The sequence below is a fragment of the Schistocerca nitens genome, chromosome 9 (assembly GCF_023898315.1).
Source record: "Schistocerca nitens isolate TAMUIC-IGC-003100 chromosome 9, iqSchNite1.1, whole genome shotgun sequence".
Classification (NCBI taxonomy): domain Eukaryota; kingdom Metazoa; phylum Arthropoda; class Insecta; order Orthoptera; family Acrididae; genus Schistocerca; species Schistocerca nitens.
This window is the reverse complement of record NC_064622.1, coordinates 62,246,483-62,268,638: the sequence shown is the minus strand read 5'-3', so window position 1 is coordinate 62,268,638 and position 22,156 is coordinate 62,246,483. Positions and strand designations below refer to the sequence as shown.

At 41.7% G+C, this 22,156-nt stretch overlaps 1 protein-coding gene and 3 non-coding genes across 4 annotated transcripts in view; 1 reads left to right on the top strand and 3 right to left on the bottom strand.

Annotated features, from left to right (window-relative positions):
- Positions 1 to 22,156, bottom strand: part of LOC126202942 (X-linked retinitis pigmentosa GTPase regulator-like) — a 414,771-nt gene that overhangs the window by 282,481 nt on the left and 110,134 nt on the right. The gene's annotated exons all lie outside the window — the stretch shown is intronic.
- On the bottom strand, positions 4,864 to 4,940 carry Trnas-cga (transfer RNA serine (anticodon CGA)). The gene has a single exon. It is a non-coding gene; the product is annotated as a tRNA-Ser (tRNA).
- Trnas-cga (transfer RNA serine (anticodon CGA)) lies at positions 5,165 to 5,241 on the bottom strand. The gene has a single exon. It is a non-coding gene; the product is annotated as a tRNA-Ser (tRNA).
- On the top strand, positions 5,840 to 5,916 carry Trnas-cga (transfer RNA serine (anticodon CGA)). Its single transcript has one exon. It is a non-coding gene; the product is annotated as a tRNA-Ser (tRNA).

The window sequence follows — 22,156 nt, the reverse complement described above, 5'->3', positions numbered from 1 at the left end:
ATCAATACATACATACTTACATAGAGACAACAGACCTCACAGCTGCTATTACTAAATTGAATAGCTCCTCAAGTGGCACCATGAGGCGGAGTGCACCTCATTCCAGTATGCCCATTGAGGGAAAATCTGTAGTAGTATTGAGAATCGAACCTACGTACTCAGACTGGCTGAGCGCTCAATTATGAAGGCAGGCACATTCACACAAACATTCGTAACACAATAAAATTCTGGATATAAATGTAGTAGTAGTAGTATTAGTATGGTACTCTGATTTTATGGCAGGTCTTGTCATGGGTTAAGCCTCTTCCATTTTTGTATGTCCATAGCCAGTCTTTTAATTTCTGAATATTTGTCTCCTTTGACATTGTCCAGCATTTGATATCTTCTTTTTCCTCTTCCCCTTTTTCCCTCCACCATTCCTTCTATTCCTTCCTTCAATAAACAGTCCCTCCTCAAACAATGTCCAATCCAGTTCTGTTTCTCTTTCTGATGACTTTCAGCATGTTTATTTGTTCTCCAACTCTTCTTAATACTTCTTCATTCCTTACTCGGTCTTCCCATTTCACTTTTTCCATTCTTCTCCATATCCACATCTCTAGTGCCTCCAATCTTCTTTCATCTTCCTTCCTCAATGTCCAGGTCTCCGCACCATACAGTGCTATGCTTCAGATGTAACATTTGACAAGTCTTTTCCTCAGATCTTTGTTTAGTGGTCCACAAAGTAATTTCTGTTTCCTCTTGAATCCTTCTTTTGCCATTGCAATTCTTTTCCTAATTTCTGTTGAGCAATACATATCATCCATTATTACTATAATAATATACTAACTGAATGAAATTTTTCAACAAAAGGTAATTAAAATAAAATGTGAGGGAGGAAACCTGTGAATCAGAGAAATGTGGTGGCTGATAGTTTATAAAAAGTGGGCTTATCTGACCACTCTCATATACAAAGAATCAAATGACTATTTGTGTGCACATCTTATCACATAATTATTTAAATGTTCACAGGCTTTATGATTATTTAATCTAGCATACATTTCAATATTCTATCATATGTCTCCTTTCCCGGTAAAGTTTCTCTTTAGATTTCCAATGAAACCCAACCCTTTTAGAAGTCCTAACAGTTTATATTTTATGTCTCTTCCTAATTTCTTAATGATTCTTCTATCATCATAGCAGTTATTCTTTATTTCTATACTGCAGAAAAGTAACACAACATTTATTTTCCTTAAATCTAGAACATGAGTAGATACTAAAATTATGTACATCTACAAATGATTTTTTTTCCATTTGTGCTACATTTTAGCTCTTACTTACAACATGTGAGGATAAAAATATCAAACAGTGATACTGTTCGGTTTTGTATTGATCTGCATTTTGATTGTTGAGCTACAAATTAAGAAGTGAATGAAAAGTCACAATATACAGGGCTCCACCCAGCAGTTTTGAGTTATTCATGAAATAAATCTGCTACTCACCATACACTGGAGATGCTGAGTCGCGGATAGGCACAACAAAAAGACTCTCACAATTAAAGTTTTCACCCACGGGCCTTCACCAACAAAACACACACACAAACGAAACTCACACACAATTGCAGTCTCAGGCAACTGAAACCACACTGCCTGAGACTGCAGTCATGTGTGTGAGTTGCATTTGTGTGTATTGTTAACGAAAGTCCATGGCCGAAACCTTTAAGGGGACATTGTAAATGAAAGTTGTTGAAATTTGACATTTTCTGTTTTCTTCACCATAATGTACTTTGGACTTTCCTGAACATTTTGGTACATAATACATTAAAGTCAGACAATTGTTAGACCTTGAAATAATATTTTGAATGTTGATGTATGACTGTCAAGTTTCGTGGCTACGCATATACTGCCACAGTTGAGCAGTCATATCTTGGGAACTATACAGTCTAGAAGTCTATGAACTGCTTTGTTTTGTGCCTATTGCTACATCTCGGAAGTTGGCATTACAAATAAAAAAATCAGTCCTTTGTTTCTGACATTAGTTTTCATTGAAAGTAGTGTGATTATTGGTTATTTTTGTAGTAAGCTAACTTCTATTGCTTTTTATACGTAAATAAAATGACTAAGCGTAAAAGTAACTTCAGGAAACACAAATTTGCGGGTAACAGATATGTGCGGCCTGCACTTTCTTCTGAAGTGACCACGCCCCCTAGTGCATCGAAAAGGAAAGTAACTCTAGAAATGGGTGACAGTGATAAAAGTAATGATATTATGGACAACATCGTTGCTGAATGAGATTTTCACTCTGCAGCGGAGTGTGCGCTGATATGAAACTTCCTGGCAGATTAAAACTGTGTGCCCGACCGAGACTCGAACTCAGGACCTTTGCCTTTCGCAGGCAAGTGCTCTACCATCTGAGCTACCAAAGCACAACTCACGCCCGGTCCTCACAGCTTTACTTCTGCCAGTATCTCGTCTCCTACCTTCCAAACTTTACAGAAGCTCTCTCCTGCGAACCTTGCAGAACTAGCACTCCTGAAAGAAAGGATACTGCAGAGACATGGCTTAGCCACAGCCTAGGGGATGTTTCCAGAATGAGATTTTCACTCTGCAGTGGAGTGTGCGCTGATATGAAACTTCCTAGCAGATTAAAACTGTGTGCCCGACCGAGACTCGAATTCGGGACCGTTGTCTATCGCGGGCAAGTGCTCTACGACCTAAGTTACCGAAGTACGACTCACGCCCGGACCTCACAGCTTTACTTCTGCCATTATCTCGTCTCCTACCCTCCAAACAACTTGCAGGAGAGCTTCTGTAAAGTTTGGAAGGTAGGAGACGAGATACTGGCAGAAGTAAAGCTGTGAGGACCGGGCATGAGTCGTGTTTCGGTAGCTCAGATGGTAGAGCACTTGCCCGCGAAAGGCAAAGGTCCCGAGTTCGAGTCTCAGTCGGGCACATAGTTTTAATCTGCAAGGAAGTTTTAACATCATTACTGATCTGCAAATCCTTGCACAAGTTTTTTCTGAATCTGTCTCAGGCTGTCTTTGTGGTGGTGAAACTAAATTTTATGAGAATATTGGAGCTAGAATACGTATTGTGTCTAAATTAATTATTAAATGTCAGAAGTGCAAAAACGAAAAAACATTTCATACTTCATCAAAGTGTTAAAGTAATGAATTGTATGAAACTAATGTGAGACTGTTCTATGGTCTTAGATGCATTGGTAAAGGTGCAAGGGCTGGAAATGTTCTGTGCACTGCATTGAATTTGCCAAAACCACCTTGTAGGTATACGAAAAATGTAACAGCAATTGGGGACTCTGTAAATGCTTTGGCTGAAGATTCAATGGTTGCTGCTACATCAGAAGCTGTTGAACAAAATGAGGGTGACACAGACATCAGCATTGCTGTGAACGGATCTTGGCAAAAGCTTGGGATTAGTTCTAAAAATGGTTTTACATGTGCAGTAAGTATTGACACTGGAATAGTTTTGGATTTTGAAGTTCTCAGAAAGTACTGCCAAGGTTGTACAGTGAACCAGAAGAACAGATTACTTCATAAGCATCAGTGTATAAAAAATTATGATGGCATAAGAGGAATGGAGGCAAAATGAGCAGTTAACATTTTCCAGTGTTCGCAGAAGGAAAGAAGTTTCAAGATATGTGACTTACATAGGTGATGGAGACAGCAAGGCTATTGCAGTACAAAACAGTAAGCCATATGTTGTTCCTATACAAAAACTTGAGTGTGTAGGAGTTGTCAAGAAAAGTATGGGAACACGTCTGCATAACCTAAAAACCAAGCTGGGTAACACAAAACTGTCTGATGGCAAGACGATAGATTAGTTAGTTAGTTACATGTTCCATTGACCAATAGCACGGAAAAACCGTTATGATGTAGAACATGTCAAATGCACAAGAAATGTGCACAGGAAACAAGTTTTTTTTCTTTTTTCTGTTTTTTTCTGGTTTGATGCAGCTCTCCATGCTACTCTATCCTGTGCAAGCTTCTTCATCTCCCAGTACCTACTGCAACCTACATCCTTCTGAATATGCTTGGTGTATTCATCTCTCGGTCTCCCTCTATGACTTTTACCCTCTACGCTGCCCTCCAATACTAAATTGGTGATCCCTTCATGCCTCAGAACATGTCTTACCAACCGATACCTTCTTCTAGTCAAGTTGTGCCACAAACTTCTCTTCTCCCCAATCCTATTCAACACCTCCTCATTACCAGAATGAGATTTTCACTCTGCAGCGGAGTGTGCGCTGATATGAAACTTCCTGGCAGATTAAAACTGCGTGCCCGCCCGAGACTCGAACTCGGGACCTTTGCATTTCGCGGGCAAGCGCTCTATCAACTGAGCTACCGAAGCATGACTCACGCCCGGTACTCACAGCTTTACTTCTGCCAGTACCTCGTCTCCTACCTTCCAAACTTTACAGAAGCTCTCCTTGCAGAACTAGCACTCCTGAAAGAAAGGATATTGCAGAGACATGGCTTAGCCACAGCCTGGGGGATGTTTCCAGAATGAGATTTTCACTCTGCAGCGGAGTGTGCGCTGATATGAAACTTCCTGGCAGATTAAAATTGCGTGCCCGACCGAGACTCGAACTCGGGACCTTTGCCTTTCGCGGGCAAGCGCTCTACCAACTAAGCTACCGAAGCACGACTCACGCCCGGTACTCACAGCTTTACTTCTGCCAGTACCTCGTCTCCTACCTTCCAAACTTTACAGAAGCTCTCCTGCGAACCTTGCAGAACTAGCACTCCTGAAAGAAAGGATATTGCGGAGACATGGCTTAGCCACAGCCTCGGGGATGTTTCCAGAATGAGATTTTCACTCTGCAGCGGAGTGTGCGCTGATATGAAACTGCCTGGCACATTAAAATTGCGTGCCCGACCGAGACTCGAACTCGGGACCTTTGCCTTTCGCGGGCAAGCGCTCTACCAACTGAGCTACCGAAGCACGACTCACGCCTGGTACTCACAGCTTTACTTCTGCCAGTACCTCGTCTCCTACCTTCCAAACTTTACAGAAGCTCTCCTGCGAACCTTGCAGAACTAGCACTCCTGAAAGAAAGGATATTGCGGAGACATGGCTTAGCCACAGCCTCGGGGATGTTTCCAGAATGAGATTTTCACTCTGCAGCGGAGTGTGCGCTGATATGAAACTGCCTGGCAGATTAAAATTGCGTGCCCGACCGAGACTCGAACTCGGGACCTTTGCCTTTCGCGGGCAAGCGCTCTACCAACTGAGCTACCGAAGCACGACTCACGCCCGGTACTCACAGCTTTACTTCTGCCAGTACCTCGTCTCCTACCTTCCAAACTTTACAGAAGCTCTCCTGCGAACCTTGCAGAACTAGCACTCCTGAAAGAAAGGATATTGCGGAGACATGGCTTAGCCACAGCCTGGGGGATGTTTCCAGAATGAGATTTTCACTCTGCAGCGGAGTGTGCGCTGATATGAAACTTCCTGGCAGATTAAAACTGCGTGCCCGACCGAGACTCGACTCGAACTCGAACTGGCAGAAGTAAAGCTGTGAGTACCGGGCGTGAGTCGTGCTTCGGTAGCTCAGTTGGTAGAGCGCTTGCCCGCGAAAGGCTAAGGTCCCGAGTTCGAGTCTCGGTCGGGCACGCAGTTTTAATCTGCCAGGAAGTTTCATATCAGCGCACACTCCGCTGCAGAGTGAAAATCTCATTCTGGAAACATCCCCGAGGCTGTGGCTAAGCCATGTCTCCCCAATATCCTTTCTTTCAGGAGTGCTAGTTCTGCAAGGTTCGCAGGAGAGCTTCTGTAAAGTTTGGAAGGTAGGAGACGAGGTACTGGCAGAAGTAAAGCTGTGAGTACCGGGCGTGAGTCGTGCTTCGGTAGCTCAGTTGGTAGAGCGCTTGCCCGCGAAAGGCAAAGGTCCCGAGTTCGAGTCTCGGTCGGGCACGCAGTTTTAATCTGCCAGGAAGTTTCACCTCCTCATTAGTTACGTGATCTACCCACGTAATCTTCAACATTCTTCTGTAGCACCACATTTCGAAAGCTTCTATTCTCTTCTTGTGCAAACTATTTACTGTCCATGTTTCACTTCCATACATGGCTACACACAATACAAATACTTTCAGAAACGACTTCCTGACACTTAAATCTATACTCGATGTTAACAAATTTCTCTTCTTCAGAAACGCTTTCCTTCCCATTGCCAGTCTACATTTTATATCCTCTCTACTTCGACCATCATCAGTTATTTTGCTCCCCAAATAGCAAAACTCCTTTACTACTTTAAGTGTCTCATTTCCTAATCTAATTCCCTCAGCATCACCTGATTTAATTCGACTACATTCCATTATCCTCGTTTTGCTTTTGTTGATGTTCATCATATATCCTGCTTTCAAGACACCATCTATTTCGTTCAACTGCTCTTCCAAGTCCTTTGCTGTCTCTGACAGAATTACAATGTCATCGGCGAACCTCAAAGTTTTTATTCCTTCTCCATTGATTTTAATACCTACTCCGAATTTTTGTTTGTTTCCTTCACTGCTTGCTCAATATACAGATTGAATAACATCGGGGAGAGGCTACAACCCTGTCTCACTCCCTTCTCAACCACGGCTTCCCTTTCATGCCCCTCAACTCTTTATAACTGCCATTTGGTTTCTATACAAATTGTAAATAGCCTTTCTCTCCCTGTATTTTACCCCTGCCACCTTCAGAATTTGAAAGAGAGTATTCCAGTCAACATTGTCAAAAGCTTTCTCTAAGTCTACAAATGCTAGAAACGTAGGTTTGCCTTTCCTTAATCTAGCTTCTAAGATAAGTCGTAGGGTCAGTATTGTCTCACGTGTTCCAATATTTCTACGGAATCCAAACTGATCTTCCCCTAGGTCGGCTTCTACTAGTTTTTCCATTCGTCTGTAAAGAATTCACATTAGTATTTTGCAGCCGTGACTTATTAAACTGATAGTTCAGTAATTTTCACACCTGTCAACACCTGCTTTCTTTGGGATTGGAATTATTATATTCTTCTTGAAGCCTGAGGGTATTTCGCCTGTCTCATACATATTGCTCACCAGATGGTAGGGATTTGTCAGGACTGGCTCTCCCAATGCCATCAGTAGTTCTAATGGAATGTTGTCTACTCCCGGGGCCTTGTTTCGACTCAGGTCTTTCAGTGCTCTGTCAAATTCTTCACGCAATATCATATCTCCCATTTCATCTTTATCTACATCCTCTTCCATTTCCATAATATTGTCCACAAGTATATCGCTCTTGTATAGACCCTCTATATACTCCTTCCACTTTCTGCTTTCCCTTGTTTGCTTAGAACTGGGTTTCCATCTGAGCTCTTAATATTCATACAAGTGGTTCTGTTTTCTCCAAAGGTCTCTTTAATTTTCCTGTAGGCAGTATCTATCTTACCCCTAGTGAGATAAGCCTCTACATCCTTACATTTATCCTCTAACCATCCCTCCTTAGCCATTTTGCACTTCCTGTCGATCTCATTTTTGAGACGTTTGTATTCCTTTTTGCCTGCTTCATTTACTGCATTTTTGTATTTTCTCCTTTCATCAATTAAATTCAATATTTCTTCTGTTACCCAAGGATTTCTACTAGCCCTCGTCGTTTTACCTACTTGATCCTCTGCTGCCTTCACTACTTCATCCCTCAAAGCTACCCATTCTTCTTCTACTGTATTTCTTTCCCCCATTCCTGCCATTTGTTCCCTTACGCTCTCCCTGAAACTCTGTACAACCTCTGGTTTAGTCAGTTTATCCAGGTCCCATCTGCTTAAATTCCCACCTTTTTGCAGTTTCTTCAGTTTGTTTACAGTATAGTGTTATAACTAAATATTTCTGTTATCTATCCCATTCCCTTAAATGGCACAAAATGCATATATTATATCTCCAGATTTATTTACTCATATTCAAGAATTCATCTATGGTATAGGAGGAGTTGTCAAGGAGGTATGTTTCCAATTTGTTTTTGAAACTATTAGTGCTGTCTGTCAGACTTTTTATTTCATCTGGTAATTTATCAAAAAGTTTTATATCAGCATATTTTACCCCTTTCTGTGCTAAAGATAGGTTAAGTAAAGGATAGTGTAGGTTTTTCTTTTTTCTGGTATTATAATCATGAATGTCACTGTTGATTTTAAACTGGTCCATGTTGTTGAGAAAAAAATTCATTACTGAGTACTATGAAGCAGTTGTAAGAATTCCTAATCTTTTAAATAGATGCCTACAAGGTGTGCAACTATGAACCCCACACATTATCCTAACTACTTTCTTTTGAGCAGTGAATACCTTTTGCCTAAGTGTTGAGTTGCCCCAGAATATTATTCCTTATGACATCATCAGAGAGTGGAAGTATGCAAAGTATGGAAGCTTACTAATTTCTACATCCTCAAAATTGGCAATTATTCTGATTGCAAAAGTTGCTGAATCTAGTCACTTTAGGAGATCCAAAATATGAAATTTCCAATTAAGATTCTCATCTATATGTACACCCATAAACTTAGTATGCTCTACCCTGGCTACTGACATCTTTTGATGTGTTATTATACTTCTTGCAGCAGAAAATTGGATGTACTGTGTTTTTTCATTGTTCAGAACAAGCCCATTCGCCGAAAACCAATTAATAACTTTTCCAAAGACCTTATTTGTATCATTTCCTATCAGACTTTCTTTTACTGGATTAATAATTATGCTTGTATCATCAGCAAACAGTGTCAGTTCAGCATCTTGTTTCACATAAGAAGGGAGGTCATTCACATATATCAAGAACAGGAGTATTTGTTCCATTGATCATGAATACGACACTTCGTAATGATGTGGAACATATCAGGTTAATAAAAGACGTCTATACAAGATATTTCATTACACAAAATATTACATGACACTTAATAATTTTAATTTTTTGTGGGGGGTGGGGAAATTACCCACTTACTATATCCAAAAATTCATCTAATGAGTAGAAGGAGTTGCCATTCAGAAATTCTTTTAATTTCCTTTTCAATACTATATGGCTATCTGTCAGACTTTTGACGCTATTACGTGACCAAAGACTTTTGTGGCAGCATAATTTACCCCCTTCTGAGCCAAAGTTAGATTTAACCTTGAGTAGTGAAGATCATTCTCTCTCCTAGTGTTGTAGCCATGTACACTGCTATTACTTTTGAATTTGTTTGGATTGTTACTAACAAATTTCATAAGTGAATATATATATTGTGAGGCTACAGTGAAGATCCCTAGCTCTTTAAATAAGTGTCTGCAGGATGATCTTGGATGAGCTCCAGCAATTATCCTGATTACACGCTTTTGTGCAATGAACACCCTTTTACTCAATGACGAGTTACCCCAGAATATGATGCCATAAGAAAGCAGAGAATGAAAATAGGCATGGTAAGGTAATTTCTGGGATGTATATCGCCAAAATTTGCAGTGACCCTAACAGCGTAAGTAGCTGAATGCAAACATTTCAGCAGATCTTCACTGTGTTTTTTCCAGTTCAACCCCTCATCAATACATACACCTAGAAATTTTGAATATTCTACGTTAGTTACCAATTTCTGATCGAAGTGTGTATATATATATATATATATATATATATATATATATATGTGTGTGTGTGTGTGTGTGTGTGTGTGTGTGTGTGTACACTCCTGGAAATTGAAATAAGAACACCGTGAATTCATTGTCCCAGGAAGGGAAAACTTTATTGACACATTCCTGGGGTCAGATACATCACATGATCACACTGACAGAACCACAGGCACATAGACACAGGCAACAGAGCATGCACAATGTCGGCACTAGTACAGTGTATATCCACCTTTCGCAGCAATGCAGGCTGCTATTCTCCCATGGAGACGATCGTAGAGATGCTGGATGTAGTCCTGTGGAACGGCTTGCCATGCCATTTCCACCTGGCGCCTCAGTTGGACCAGCGTTCGTGCTGGACGTGCAGACCGCGTGAGACGACGCTTCATCCAGTCCCAAACATGCTCAATGGGGGACAGATCCGGAGATCTTGCTGGCCAGGGTAGTTGACTTACACCTTCTAGAGCACGTTGGGTGGCACGGGATACATGCGGACGTGCATTGTCCTGTTGGAACAGCAAGTTCCCTTGCCGGTCTAGGAATGGTAGAACGATGGGTTCGATGGCTGTTGGAATGTACCGTGCACTATTCAGTGTCCCCTCGACGATCACCAGTGGTGTACGGCCAGTGTAGGAGATCGCTCCCCACACCATGATGCCGGGTGTTGGCCCTGTGTGCCTCGGTCGTATGCAGTGCTGATTGTGGCGCTCACCTGCACGGCGCCAAACACGCATACGACCATCATTGGCACCAAGGCAGAAGCGACTCTCATCGCTGAAGACGACACGTCTCCATTCGTCCCTCCATTCACGCCTGTCGCGACACCACTGGAGGCGGGCTGCACGATGTTGGGGCGTGAGCGGAAGACGGCCTAACGGTGTGCGGGACCGTAGCCCAGCTTCATGGAGACGGTTGCGAATGGTCCTCGCCGATACCCCAGGAGCAACAGTGTCCCTAATTTGCTGGGAAGTGGCGGTGCAGTCCCCTACGGCAGTGCGTAGGATCCTACGGTCTTGGCGTGCATCCGTGCGTCGCTGCAGTCCGGTCCCAGGTCGACGGGCATGTGCACCTTCCGCCGACCACTGGCGACAACATCGATGTACTGTGGAGACCTCACGCCCCACGTGTTGAGCAATTCGGCGGTACGTCCACCCGGCCTCCCACATGCCCACTATACGCCCTCGCTCAAAGTCCGTCAACTGCACATACGGTTCACGTCCACGCTGTCGTGGCATGCTACCAGTGTTAAAGACTGCGATGGAGCTCCGTATGCCACGGCAAACTGGCTGACACTGACAGCGGCGGTGCACAAATGCTGCGCAGCTAGCGCCATTCGATGGCCAACACCGCGGTTCCTGGTGTGTCCGCTGTGCCATGCGTGTGATCATTGCTTGTACAGCCCTCTCGCAGTGTCCGGAGCAAGTATGGTGGGTCTGACACACTGGTGTCAATGTGTTCTTTTTTCCATTTCCAGGAGTGTGTGTGTGTGTCTATATATATATATATATATATATATATATATATATATATATATATATATATATATATATATATATATATAAAGAAAGTGATGAGACTTACCAAACAAAAGCGCTGGCAGGTCGATAGACACACAAACAAACACAAACATACACACAAAATTCTAGCTTTCGCAACAAACGGTTGCTTCGTCAGGAAAGAGGGAAGGAGAGGGAAAGATGAAAGGAAGTGGGTTTTAAGGGAGAGGGTAAGGAGTCATTCCAATCCCGGGAGTGGAAAGACTTACCTTAGGGGGAAAAAAGGACGGGTATACACTCGCGCACACACACACACACATATCCATCCGCATATACACAGACACAAGCAGACATTTGTAAAGGCAAAGAGTTTGGGCAGAGATGTCAGTCGAGGCGGAAGTACAGAGGCAAAGGTGATGTTGAAAGACAGGTGAGGTACGAGCGGCAGCAAATAGAAATTGGAGATTAGCGGAGATTGAGGCCTGGCGGATAGCGAGAAGAGAGGATATGCTGAAGGGCAAGTTCCCACCTCCGGAGTTCTGACAGGTTGGTGTTAGTGGGAAGTATCCAGATAACCCGGACGGTGTAACACTGTGCCAAGATGTGCTGGCCGTGCACCAAGGCATGTTTAGCCACAGGGTGATCCTCATTACCAACAAACACTGTCTGCCTGTGTCCATTCATGCGAATGGACAGTTTGTTGCTGGTCATTCCCACATAGAAGGCTTCACAGTGTAGGCAGGTCAGTTGGTAAATCACGTGGGTGCTTTCACACGTGGCTCTGCCTTTGATCGTGTACACCTTCCGGGTTACAGGACTGGAGTAGGTGGTGGTGGGAGGGTGCATGGGACAGGTTTTACACCGGGGGCGGTTACAAGGGTAGGAGCCAGAGGGTAGGGAAGGTGGTTTGGGGATTTCATAGGGATGAACTAAGAGGTTACGAAGGTTAGGTGGACGGCGGAAAGACACTCTAGGTGGAGTGGGGAGGATTTCATGAAGGATGGATCTCATTTCAGGGCAGGATTTGAGGAAGTCGTATCCCTGCTGGAGAGCCACATTCAGAATCTGATCCAGTCCCGGAAAGTATCCTGTCACAAGTGGGGCACTTTTGGGGTTCTTCTGTGGAAGGTTCCGGGTTTGAGGAGATGAGGAAGTGGCTCTGGTTATTTGCTTCTGTACCAGGTCGGGAGGGTAGTTACGGGATGCGAAAGCTGTTTTCAGGTTGTTGGTGTAATGGTTCAAGGATTCCGGACTGGAGCAGATTCGTTTGCCACGAAGACCTAGGCTGTAGGGAAGGGACCGTTTGATGTGGAATGGGTGGCAGCTGTCATAATGGAGGTACTGTTGCTTGTTGGTGGGTTTGATGTGGACGGACGTGTGAAGCTGGCCATTGGACAGGTGGAGACCAACGTCAAGGAAAGTGGCATGGGATTTAGAGTAGGACCACTCCCCCTAGAGTGTCTTTCCGCCGTCCACCTAACCTTCGTAACCTCTTAGTTCATCCCTATGAAATCCCCAAACCACCTTCCCTACCCTATGGCTCCTACCCTTGTAACCGCCCCCCCCCCCCCCCCCCCCCCCCCCCCCGGTGTAAAACCTGTCCCATGCACCCTCCCACCACCACCTACTCCAGTCCTGTAACCCGGAAGGTGTACACAATCAAAGGCAGAGCCACATGTGAAAGCACCCACGTGATTTACCAACTGACCTGCCTACACTGTGAAGCCTTCTATGTGGGAATGACCAGCAACAAACTGTCCATTCGCATGAATGGACACAGGCAGACAGTGTTTGTTGGTAATGAGGATCACCCTGTGGCTAAACATGCCTTGGTGCACGGCCAGCACATCTTGGCACAGTGTTACACCGTCCGGGTTATCTGGATACTTCCCACTAACACCAACCTGTCAGAACTCCAGAGGTGGGAACTTGCCCTTCAGCATATCCTCTCTTCTCGCTATCCGCCAGGCCTCAATCTCCGCTAATCTCCAATTTCTATTTGCTGCCGCTCGTACCTCACCTGTCTTTCAACATCACCTTTGCCTCTGTACTTCCGCCTCGACTGACATCTCTGCCCAAACTCTTTGCCTTTACAAATGTCTGCTTGTGTCTGTGTATATGCGGATGGATATGTGTGTGTGTGTGTGCGCGAGTGTATACCCGTCCTTTTTTCCCCCTAAGGTAAGTCTTTCCGCTCCTGGGATTGGAATGACTCCTTACCCTCTCCCTTAAAACCCACTTCCTTTCATCTTTCCCTCTCCTTCCCTCTTTCCTGACGAAGCAACCATTTGTTGCGAAAGCTAGAATTTTGTGTGTATGTTTGTGTTTGTTTGTGTGTCTATCGACCTGCCAGCGCTTTTGTTTGGTAAGTCTCATAACTTTCTTTCTTTTTAGATATAATTTTTCCACGTGGAATGTTTCCCTCTGTTATATATATATATATATATATTAATGGTGTCATTCCATTTACTGTGTGGAACTGTATATACTGTGTTTTGTCAAAGTTTAATGAGAGCCCATTTGCAGAGAACCACTTAATGATTTTCGGAAAAACATCATTTACAATTTCATCTATTAATTCTTGTCTGTCGGGTGTGATAACTATACTTGTATCATCGGCAAAAAGTACCAGCTTTGCATCTTCGTGAATATAGAATGGCAAGTCATTAATATATATTAAGAACAGCAGAGGACCCAAGACCGAACCATGTGGCACCCCATTCTTGATTGTTCCTCACTTTGAGAAATCACCAGTTTTTGGCATGTTGTGTGAACTGCTTATTTCAACTTTCTGCACTCTTTCAGTTAGGTATGATTTAAACCATTTGAGTGCTGTCCCATTCATACCATAGTACTTGAGCTTATCTAGAAGTATTCCATGATTTACATAATCAAAAGCCTTTGAGAGATCACAGAAGATCCCAATGAGTGACTTCCGGTTGCTCAGAGCATTTAATATTTCATTAGTGAAAGTATTTATAGCATTTTCTGTTGGAAAACCTTTCTGGAAACCAAACTGACATTTTGTTAAAACTTTATTTTTACAAACGTGTGAAGCTACTGTACAATACATCACTTTTTCAAGAATTTTGGATAAGGCAGTCAGAAGAGAGATTGGGCAGTAGTTGTTGACATCAGACGTATCCCCTTTTTTATGCAGTGGTTTTACAATGGCATACTTCAGCCTACCTGGGAAAATATCCTGTTTCAGAGAGCTATTACGTATGTGGCTAAGAATCCCACTTATCTCTTGGGAACAAGCTTTTATTATCCTGCTGGAAATGCCATCAATTCCATGTGAGCTTTTATTCTTGAGAGAGTTTATTATCTTCCTATTTTCAGAAGGAGAGGTGGGTGGAATTTCAATTGTATCAAATTGTGTGGGTAAGGCCTCTTCCATTAACTGCCTTGCTTCTTCTAATGAACATTTAGATCCTATTTTCTCTACAACATTTAAAAAATGATTATTCAAAATGTTTTCGACTTCCGGCTTGTTGTTTGTCAAGTTTCCATTCGCTTTGATGGTAATGCCGCCATCCTACACTCTTGGTTGCCCTATCTCCCTTGTAATAATATTCCAAATTGTCTCGATTTTGTTATCAGAGGTATTAATCTCAGACATGATGCACATGCTTCTGGACTTTTTAATAACCTTTCTTAATGTATCACAGTAGTTTTTATAATATTTGGCTGTTTCTGGGTTATTACTCTTTCTTGTTGTTAGATACAGTTCCCTTTTGGGGTTACAAGATATTTTTATTCCTTTAGTAAGCCAAGGTTTTTTGCATGGTTTCTTATAATTAGATTTAACTACTTTCTTGGGGAAACAGTTTTCAAATTCTCTTACAAGTGTATCATTGAATAAGTTATATTTTAAATTAGTATCGGGTTCCTTGTACACCTCATCCCAGTCTAACTGCTGAAGCTTTTATTCTTGAGAGAGTTTATTATCTTCCTATTTTCAGAAGGAGAGGTGGGTGGAATTTCAATTGTATCAAATTGTGTGGGTAAGGCCTCTTCCATTAACTGCCTTGCTTCTTCTAATGAACATTTAGATCCTATTTTCTCTACAACATTTAAAAAATGATTATTCAAAATGTTTTCGACTTCCGGCTTGTTGAAATTTCTAATTGTTGAGTCATTAATTGAACACACAACTTTGGAGGGTAGTTTTGAATTACTGAATGGAGCTATGTCGTATGCTGTAAATAGCTGAGCATCATGATCAGAAAGTCCATTCTCAACAGGATAAAAATTTATGTTTTTAAACTTGTCTTGGTCTACAAAAGTGTGATCTATCAATGTGTTCCCCCCATGAACCATGGACCTTGCCGTTGGTGGGGAGGCTTGCGTGCCTCAGCGATACAGATGGCCATACCGTAGGTGCAACCACAACGGAGGGGCATCTGTTGAGAGGCCAGACAAACATGTGGTTCCTGAAGAGGGGCAGCAGCCTTTTCAGTAGTTGCAGGGGCAACAGTCTGGATGATTGACTGATCTGGCCTTGTAACATTAACCAAAACGGCCTTGCTGTGCTGGTACTGCGAACGGCTGAAAGCAAGGGAAAACTACAGCCGTAATTTTTCCCGAGGACATGCAGCTCTACTGTATGATTAAATGATGATGGCATCCTCTTGGGTAAAATATTCCGGAGGTAAAATAGTCCCCCATTCGGATCTCCGGGCGGGGACTACTCAAGAGGACGTCGTTATCAGGAGAAAGAAAACTGGCGTTCTACGGATCGGAGCGTGGAATGTCAGGTCCCTTAATCGGGCAGGTAGGTTAGAAAATTTAAAAAGGGAAATGGATAGGTTAAAGTTAGATATAGTGGGAATTAGTGAAGTTCGGTGGCAGGAGGAACAAGACTTTTGGTCAGGTGATTACAGGGTTATAAATACAAAATCAAATAGGGGTAATGCAGGAGTAGGTTTAATAATGAATAAAAGAATAGGAGTGCGGGTTAGCTACTACAAACAGCATAGTGAACGCATTATTGTGGCCAAGATAGACACAAAGCCCATGCCTACTACAGTAGTACAAGTTTATATGCCAACTAGCTCTGCAGATGATGAAGAAATAGATGAAATGTATGACGAGATAAAAGAAATTATTCAGGTAGTGAAGGGAGACGAAAATTTAATAGTCATGGGTGACTGGAATTCGAGTGTAGGAAAAGGGAGAGAAGGAAACATAGTAGGTGAATATGGATTGGGGGGAAGGAATGAAAGAGGAAGCCGCCTTGTAGAATTTTGCACAGAGCATAACTTAATCATAACTAACACTTGGTTCAAGAATCATGAAAGGAGGCTGTATACATGGAAGAAGCCTGGAGATACTGACAGGTTTCAGATAGATTATATAATGGTAAGACAGAGATTTAGGAACCAGGTTTTAAATTGTAAGACATTTCCAGGGGCAGATGTGGATTCTGACCACAATCTATTGGTTATGAACTGCAGATTGAAACTGAAGAAACTGCAAAAAGGTGGGAATTTAAGGAGATGGGATCTGGATAAACTGAAAGAACCAGAGGTTGTAGAGAGTTTCAGGGAGAGCATAAGGGAACAATTGACAGGAATGGGGGAAAGAAATACAGTAGAAGAAGAATGGGTAGCTCTGAGGGATGAAGTGGTGAATGCAGCAGAGGATCAAGTAGGTAAAAAGACGAGGGCTAATAGAAATCCTTGGGTAACAGAAGAAATATTGAATTTAATTGATGAAAGGAGAAAATATAAAAATGCAGTAAATGAAGCAGGCAAAAAGGAATACAAACGTCTCAAAAATGAAATCGACAGGAAGTGCAAAATGGCTAAGCAGGGATGGCTAGAGGACAAATGTAAGGATGTAGAGGCTTGTCTCACTAGGGGTAAGATAGATACTGCCTACAGGAAAATTAAAGAGACCCTTGGAGAGAAGAGAACCACTTGTATGAATATCAAGAGCTCAGATGGAAACCCAGTTCTAAGCAAAGAAGGGAAGGCAGAAAGGTGGAAGGAGTATATAGAGGGTTTATACAAGGGAGATGTACTTGAGGAAAATATTATGGAAATGGAAGAGGATGTAGATGAAGATGAAATGGGAGATAAGATACTGCGTGAAGAGTTTGACAGAGCACTGAAAGACCTGAGTCGAAACAAGGCCCCGGGAGTAGACAACATTCCATTAGAACTACTGATGGCCTCGGGAGAGCCAGTCCTGACAAAACTCTACCATCTGGTGAGCAAGATGTATGAGACAGGCGAAATACCCTCAGACTTCAAGAAGAATATAATAATTCCAATCCCAAAGAAAGCAGGTGTTGACAGATGTGAAAATTACCGAACTATCAGTTTAATAAGTCACAGCTGCAAAATACTAACGCGAATTCTTTACAGACGAATGGAAAAACTGGTAGAAGCCGACCTCGGGGATGATCAGTTTGGATTCCGTAGAAATGTTGGAACACGCGAGGCAATACTGACCTTACGACTTATCTTGGAAAAAAGATTAAGAAAAGGCAAACCTACGTTTCTAGCATTTGTAGACTTAGAGAAAGCTTTTGACAATGTTGACTGGAATACTCTCTTTCAAATTCTGAAGGTGGCAGGGGTAAAATACAGGGAGCGAAAGGCTATTTACAATTTGTACAGAAACCAGATGGCAGTTATAAGAGTCGAGGGGCATGAAAGGGAAGCAGTGGTTGGGAAGGGAGTGAGACAGGGTTGTAGCCTCTCCCCGATGTTATTCAATCTGTATATTGAGCAAGCAGTAAAGGAAACAAAAGAAAAATTCGGAGTAGGTATTAAAATTCATGGAGAAGAAGTAAAAACTTTGAGGTTCGCCGATGACATTGTAATTCTGTCAGAGACAGCAAAGGACTTGGAAGAGCAGCTGAACGGAATGGACAGTGTCTTGAAAGGAGGATATAAGATGAACATCAACAAAAGCAAAACGAGGATAATGGAATGTAGTCAAATTAAATCAGGTGATGCTGAGGGAATTAGATTAGGAAATGAGACACTTAAAGTAGTAAAGGAGTTTTGCTATTTAGGTAGTAAAATAACCGATGATGGTCGAAGTAGAGAGAATATAAAATGTAGTCTGGCAATGGCAAGGAAATCGTTTCTGAAGAAGAGAACTTTGTTAACATCGAGTATAGATTTAGGTGTCAGGAAGTCGTTTCTGAAAGTATTTGTATGGAGTGTAGCCATGTATGGAAGTGAAACATGGACGATAACCAGTTTGGACAAGAATCGAATAGAAGCTTTCGAAATGTGGTGCTACAGAAGAATGCTGAAGATAAGGTGGGTAGATCACGTAACTAATGAGGAGGTATTGAATAGGATTGGGGAGAAGAGAAGCTTGTGGCACAACTTGACTAGAAGAAGGGATCGGTTGGTAGGACATGTTTTGAGGCATCAAGGGATCACAAATTTAGCATTGGAGGGCAGCGTGGAGGGTAAAAATCGTAGAGGGAGACCAAGAGATCAATACACTAAGCAGATTCAGAAGGATGTAGGTTGCAGTAGGTACTGGGAGATGAAGAAGCTTGCACAGGATAGAGTAGCATGGAGAGCTGCATCGAACCAGTCTCAGGACTGAAGACCACAACAACAACAACAACAACAACATCAATGTGTTGCTGTCCTTTACTACCCGAGTAGGAAAATTAATGACATATGTCAAATTGAAAGAACCGAGCAAGATTTCCAGGTCATTATTCATATTACACTCTTTCAGTGAATCAACATTGAAGTCCCCACAAATAATAATTTGCTTTCCCCTATCTGACAGATAGCACAACAAGGCATCCAAGTTTTCCAGGAATAAATGAAAGTTTCCTGAAGGGGACCTATATACTGTTTCAATTATAAAAGAGCCCTCCTTCAGTTTAAGTTGACAGGCACATGCTTCTATATGTTGCTCTAGACAAAACTTTTTTGTATTTAAGCTTTTTACACAGTGATAACTTTTGACATATATGGCAACTCCTCCTCTCACCTTATTCTCTCTACTCATATGTGCAGCTAGTTTATAACCACTGATATTTACCTTTTCCATATCAGACACAATGTGATGCTTAGACAGGCATAGTATATCTATTACATTATCAGATTCAATGTCATTTAAACAAACCAGGAGCTCATCTACTTTATTCTTCAATCCCGGAATATTTTGGTGAAAAATGGTAACATTTTATCTTTTTCTTTTGTGAGAATCTACTTTTTTTCTTTAATCCGCCAATATTTTGGTTAAATATGGTAACATTATTATTTACTTTCCTGTTGTGAGAGTTTTGTGAGTTTTGGACCTCTTTAGCACCTGCCTGCCTGAACTTCTCATTGGACACTGATATTAGTCTAAAAAAGAGGTACATCCATGAGTACTAGTGTCCCCCCCCCCCCCCCCCCCCTTATGGATTTCGCTAACAACCCTGCCAGTTTACCCTTTCCTTTCCTATTGAGGTGTAGGCCATGCCTTGTGAAATCCCCCCTATCAATAGACTTGACATGAACCAATCCAATGTCTGACAGAGTGGCTGCCCTATGCAACTGATCCATATTTACCCTCCTGACACGAGTGGTTCAACTGGGGCTGATCATGCCGAACAAAAGCAGGCACCAGATCAACATTGGTATGGGTCGTTGCAAAGTCTGTTTTCACCAGGTCACACTCAATACTGTAGCCCTGATCCCTATCAATACTGTTTCCCACTCCACCCACTATCATCACATGATCCTACTTTGAGAAACCCTTGCACAAGGAACCTATATCCTCTACCACCTGGCTAAGACATGCACTTGGCTTGAAAAAGTTTGTGACCTGGTACCTGTCACGTAATTTATCCTGCAAAATCTGGCCCACACCTCTTCCATGGCTGCTACCTAGCAACAGAAATTTCCTCCTTCTTTCTGCCTTTTTTTTTTTTAAAAAAAAAAACAGTTGGTTTCCTAGTGAGATTCTGTAGCATTTTAACTACATCTACTTCTACTGGAGCCTCTTCTTTACTTAACTGTGGTAGCAAGGCAAATCTATTGATTGTGCCAGTTGGGAAACAGTCAGACACTGTCCTCTTTCTATGGGCCCTGTTCCCAGCTACCACTTCCCACTGCTGTTAACCCTCCTCCCCCCTTAACCTCTTCAGTTCCTCCCTCGCTCTGTCCAAATCAGCCTGAAGGGCTCTAATTTTCTCCTCCTGTTCAGCTATAATCCTATCTCTTGAGCAAACCCTGCAAAAGAATGTAAGAGTCTCATTTGCTTCCCCAATTCCCACGCCACTACAACTTCCCCAGTGAAATCACCTGTCACAACAGCTGCACAAAACCCCTGAACTAACTTTCCTACTGCAGCTCACACACTTAGTATCCATGGTAGTTTGGAAATTAGTTAAGGGATTTACCGAGATATAACGATAATATATTAAATACAGATGCAAAAGGACACTAAATATGATTTGGAAACTAATATGTAAGTAAACTATTACCAAATGCACTTAAATATGTGGTATAATGCTAAATATGCACGATCAAAAATTAGGCCTAAACAGCCGAATGTAATCAAAACGAACTTTTTGCGATTACTGGAAGAATACGCAAATAAAAGAAAAACCTTTAATGGCAAGCTTGAAGAGCACACTAATGAATGTATTTAATCAGTTAATCTATAGCAAATGCACTTAAGATTGTGGTATAATGCTACATATGCACACTCGGAAAGTAAGGCAATGTGCTGGAAGATTAATGGATAAAATAATTGAATTACAGGAACATTATGGGAAGGCCATTAGAGATAACTGTGACAATTTAGAGAAGATGAAAAGAGCTGTGTGGAGCACTTTCTTTCATCGAATATCAACCAATGAAAAGCCATGTCATGCTTTGTGTCCACCTCCACCAAACACTTGGTGTAAATATAAGCAAGCTGAATTTTCTGGCATCCTGCATGAATTTATACATAAACATTCTCTAGCTTTGGCTGTAATGGAGGCAATCAAACCTATTTACAGAGATTTGGCAAATCCTAAGCTACTAAATAAGTGTTTACATGGGAAGACCCAGAATGTGAAGTGTACATGAAGCAGAGTTAGCTGCTCTGCAAATGACAAATGAAGCAAGAAAGAAAAGGAGGAGGCAAGCACTAAGCTGTTGTGACACTGAAGAAGACACAGTCTATGGGCCAGGGCAATTCTAGTGCATAAAAGATGCACAAATGTAAGTCGGTATAAGAATTATTAATAAAAAAAGTTTTAAACCTCAATATCTCTGAACTACATTTTTTGCAGTAAATGGCCTGTTTTCTAAAAAAAGTACTGATGGTAGAGACATGAAATTTTCACAGTATGCCAAGTGTGAGATTCAACACATAATAAAGTAAAATAATTAAAATATCCTGAATTGTTTTGTTTTTATGTTCATTTATTTACAAAATTCTGTCAAAAAATTGAATGTTTGGGGAAAAAAAAAAGATAACATGCCTCACAATACAATTTAGTAATAATTCTAGTTCATTGTACCTAGAAAGGTGCATTCAATAATCATGGAAAATTGTAAGTTGGTGTCTTAAAAAGTTTCTTAGATAATGGGTTACAAAATTCGATATTTTAACATTGGCGGTATAGGACATACAATGTCCCCTTAATTGTGAGTCTTTTCGTTGCGCCTATCTGAGGCTCAGCATATCCACTGTATGGTGAGTAGCAACTGTCCTTCTCATAATATTGTTACATTCCATCCTGGATTTTCCATTGTTTGATTCATTAAATAAAGTGATGCTTTATTAAGATTTTTAATTTATAAAGAAAATGAAGGGGTTCAAATGGGAATTTTTTAGAACAAAGCTGTTCTAGAGTCCTTAGCCACTATATTTAATCCAGTTTGCTTCACACTATTTGCAAGCAGGATTATGGTTACCAGTGGCACCTCTGTCCATAGACACTCTTCTATTCCAGGGTGAATTCTGGTTTAAGAACTGGTAGCCAGCAAAAAATAAATTAATAATAATGCTAACATTAAACATACATATACATGTCCTGTAAAATGCCTCATTCTACATTATTTTGATAAAAGAATTATTCACATGAACTATGGAACATGTAACAGACTATACTATGCTAGAA